The sequence below is a fragment of the Otolemur garnettii genome, unplaced genomic scaffold, assembly GCF_000181295.1.
Source record: "Otolemur garnettii isolate 467f Iridium unplaced genomic scaffold, OtoGar3 scaffold00006, whole genome shotgun sequence".
Lineage (NCBI taxonomy): Eukaryota > Metazoa > Chordata > Mammalia > Primates > Galagidae > Otolemur > Otolemur garnettii.
The window spans coordinates 8,486,412-8,491,241 of record NW_003852401.1 but is presented as its reverse complement, the minus strand read 5'-3'; positions in this window follow the sequence as shown (position 1 = coordinate 8,491,241).

Here is a 4,830-nt window from a genome sequence, read left to right as displayed (position 1 = left end):
TAACTTTAGGCTCGGTGTCTGTAGCTCAGCAGCTCAGGGGCCAGCCACATACAACAGGGCTGGCGGTTTGAATCCAGCCTGGGCCTGCCAAACAGCAATGACAGCTACAACAAAAAATAGCCAGGGATTGTGGCAGGCGCCTGTAGTCCCAGCTACATGGGAGGCTGAGGCAAGAGGATTGCTTTAGCCCAAGAATTTGAGGTTGCTGTGAGCAGTGATGCGACAGCACTCTACCCAGAGTGACATAGTAAGATTCTGCCTCAAAAAAAAATAAAAGAAATTTTCTAATAATATGAATCAAAATGAAATGTAATCAGATAAACATTAAATTCAAGGAACTTCTGAATACATTATTCTAATTGAGGCTATAGTCCAAGGACCAGAAGAACTGCAAGTATGGGTGTGTGATGAGAAATAACCTAATGGGGACCAGCACAGTGGTGCATGCCTGTAATCCTAGCACTGTGGGAAGCCAAGACAGGAGAATTGCTTGAGGCCAGGAGCTTGAGATTAGACTGAATGACATAGCATGACCCTATCTCTACAAAAAAATGAAAAATAGCCAGGCATGGTGGCTCACACCCATAATCCTAGCACTCTCGGAAGCCGAAGCAGGTGGATTGCCTGAGCTCACAGGTTCGAGACCAGCCTGAGCAAGAGCAAGACCCCATCTCTAAAAATAGCCGGGCATTGTGGCAGGCACCTGTAGTCCCAGCTACTTGGGAGGATGAGACAAGAGAATCACTTGAGCCCAAGAGTTTGAGGTTGTTGTGAGCTATGATGCTAGGGCATGCTACTGAGGATGACAAAGTGAGACTCCGTCTAAAAAAAAAAAAAGAAAAGAGGGTGGCACCTGTGGCTCAGTGGGTAGGATGCCGGCCCCATATACCGAGGATGGCAGGTTCGAGCCCAGCCCTGGTCAAACTGCAACAACAACAACAACAACAACAAAATTAGCCAGGTGTTGTGGCAGGTGCCTGTAGACCCAGCTACTCGGGAGGCTGAGACAAAAGAGTTGCTTTGAGGTTGCTGTGAGCTGTGATGACATAGCACTTTACTGAGGGCAATAAAGTGAGACTCTTAAAAAAAAAAAGAAAGAAAAGAAAAGAATAAATAAATAAATAAATTAGCTGGGCATAGCTGTAGTCCCAGCTATGGTAGAAGGATTGCTTGAGGCTGGGAATTAGAGATTGTAGTTGGAGATTGCAGGGAGTTAGAGCTAGGATGATGCCACTGCATACCGGTCTGGATGACAGAGTGAGACCAGGTCTCAAAAATAAATATGTAAATAATAAAGAGATTACCTAATGGGTACTGCTTACATTAATCAGGTGAAAGTTACACAAAATATCTAGACTTCACCACTATGCAATATATCCATGCAACAGATCTGTACATGTACCCCATAAATCTAAAAATAACAATCACTGCCACCAAGAACTGCAAGAGAATCTTGAACTTTACTTATTAAGTTTGTTAATGAATAGTTAGCCTTATAATTCCCAAACTATTTTATACATAAGATAAAACAAATAAATAAATTGATATCTTTGGAAGTAGGTTTTTCACTGTGGTATTTACAAATATATAGAAAACACTACAGAAGAATTTTGTGGAGTTGGATTCAAATTGAAAGTACCAGTATGTACTCACAGTTACTTCTTAGTGTGTCCTATGACAGGGGCCAGTAGCAATAATACCCTAGTAATAGTGAGCTTATCTAGCACCCCTATATTAGATTCTAAATACCACGTTCCACTCAAAGGAATCTGAGTTATACAGAGACTTTGATTTCAGATCTAGAGTGAATAAAAAAAAGGTAAGTTAGAAAGAAACACCTCAGGGCGGCGCCTGTGGCTCAAAGGAGTAGGACACGGGCCCCACATACCGGAGGTGGCGGGTTCAGACCCAGCCCTGGCCAAAAACAACAACAACAAAAAAGAAACACCTTAAAGACTAATGAGTACGTGTCAAAGGACAAAGATATTCTGAATCCAAATATGAGGAAAATCATCAGAGAGCCAGAATGTGTGGTGTTCTACAAGACAACTGACCTGTAATCGTAAAAATCAGCATTGTAAAAAGTTAAAAAACGTGAGGGAGCCGCAATTGTTCTAAATTAAAAGAATCTAAAGAGACTTCATAATCAGCAGGATGCAGGAAGTTGGATTAGATCCTGAATCGTTTAAGGTAGGGAAGGGGGAGCTAAAGAAGACATTGTAGGGACAATTGGTAAACTTTAAATTAGGATTGTTTATTGGATCTAAAGAGACTTCATAATCAGCACGATGCAGGAAGTTGGATTAGATCCTGAATAGTGTAAGGTGGGGAATGGGGAGCTAAAAAAGACATTGTAGGGACAACTGGTAAACTTTAAGTTAGGATTGTCTATTATATTATATTACCAGAATAATGTTAATTTTTTAGGTCGAGTAATGATACTGAAGTTATGTGGCAGAATATCCTTATTCTTAGGAAATGATGCATGTTAAAGTATAGAGAAGTGAAATGATGTTTGCAATTTACTTTCAAATGGTTCAGGGGAAAAATGTGTACATGATGAGAAAAATCAAAAGCAAATAGAAACAATACTAACAACTTGTGAATTTTGTGAAGGGTATTTGGGTGTTCATTATATCATTCTTTTAACATTTCTTGGGTTCTGAAATTTTTCAAAGCAAGACAATAAGAAATGAAGGTTCGGACCGCAACTGTGGCTCAGTGAGTAGGGCACTGGCCCCATATACCGAGGGTGGCGGGTTCAAACCCAGCCTTGGCCAAACTGCAACAACAACAACAACAAAAACAGGCATTGTGGCAGGCGCCTGTAGTCCCAGGTACTCAGGATGTGGAGGCAGAGAATTGCCTAAGTCCAAGAGCTACAGGTTGCTGTGAGCTATGATGCTACGGCACTCTACCAAGGGCGATAAAGTGAGACTCTGTCTCAAAAAAAAAAAAAAAAGAAAGAAAGAAATGAAGGTTCAAGAGGTAGAATGGGTAGCACCTCATAATTACTAAGGATGTAGTAATGGAAGGAGAGCATAGAACCCCAAATAACAACTCGATTTCTGGCTTGTCACAGGGGTGCGGTCACTGAGATGGAGAACACCGACGGAAGAGCAGGCACAGAGAAAGAGCTGAGAGCTCCACTGTGGACATACTGAGTGTGAAGGGTCCACTGTGGACATACTGAGTGTGAAGGGTCCACTGTGGACATACTGAGTGTGAAGGGTCAACTGGCTGTATAAGTGGAGATGTCCAGTGGCTGTTGGGTATACAGCTTTGGAGTTTGAGTGTTTGACACATGGAAGGAGGTGGGCTCTGAGCGAGGGCCTATGTTAGTTTGCTAGGGGTACCGTAACAACAGACTACCACAACACCGTCATCACCACTGTCATTACCCCCAGCACCTCTCACTTACACTGTGTTGGTTAAACAACACGAGTTTATTTTCTCAGTTCTGGAGGCTGAAAGACCAAGGTCACAATGTCAGGAGTGGCTGCTTCCGAGCCCTCTGCTTGGTCTACAGATGGCCATCTTCTCGCTGCATTGCTCCTTTCATGGTCCTTCCTTTCTCTATGGCCTAATTTCTTTATAAGGACACCAGTCGCAAGGGTAGGACTCATCCTAGGGATCTCATTTTAACCAGATGGCCTCTCTTTAAAGGCCCTATCTCTAATTACATTCTGAGGTCCTGGGGTGGGGGGACACAATTCAGCCCACAGCAGGGTCTCAGCCACACAGATCCTGATGAACAGAATGCCTTTCTGTATTTCATAGCCTTAAGTGAGAGTAAGCCTAAAAGTAGTCAGTAAAGGGAAATTTACTCCTAACTCGTTGGGAATTATGTGAGTTTTTGAAGTGTTTTGGAGAACAGGAATATTTTTCAAAAGGAGGTAGAAATACAGAAAGGAAGAGAAGTAGGGAGGGAGGAAATGACTTCGTGCATTTCAGTAAGTTGTCTCCTTTCAGGCCCAAGTCAAGGAAACAGGAAAAAAAATCCTTTAGACACAAAAAACTAAATCTCAAGGACAATTCCACTTGTAATTTTTGAACATGCCACACTGTGTTTGGGAAAGGAAGTTAAAGAAGTGAAGTTAGGAAAACTCCTTGGCATTATTTCTGTCACTACATCCAGGAGCAAGAATTACAATGGATTTTTCACCCCTTGTGTCAGGGACTAGGGGATGTTTTTGCAGAGTTGTGGAAAATAAGATCTAGCATGTTTATTTATTAAAGGTTTGGTGGTAGGCAGAGACAGGAAGACAGAAAAAAATATATAAGAACAAACTTTTTTTAAAAAATCAGATCCAGTTACTCTATTAGGGCAATCTATCAATGGTGTGATTTTTTTTCTTTCTTTTTTTTTTTTTTGGAGACTGTGTCTCACTCTGCCTTGGGTAGAATGCTGTGGTGTCAGCCTAGCTCACAGCAACCTCAAACTCTTGAGCTCAAGAGATACTCTTGCCTCAGCCTCCTGAGTAGCTGGGACTATAGGTGCCTGCCATAACGCCTGCCTGGTTTTAGAGGTGGGGTCTTGCTCTTGCTCAGGCTGTTCTCGAACTCTCGTGAGCTCAGGCAGTCCACCCACCTCAGCCTCCCAAAGTGCTGGGTTTACAGGCATGAACCACCTCAGCAGGCCCAATATTTTCTTTTTCTTTCTTTCTTTCTTTCTTTTTTTTTTTGAGACAAGAGTCTCACTATGTTGCCCTCTATAAAGTGCTATGGTGTCACTGCTCACAGCAGCCTCAAACTCTTGGGCTTAAGTGATTCTCTTGCCTCAGCCTCCCAAGTTACTGGGACTATAGGTGCCTGCCACAATGCCTGGCT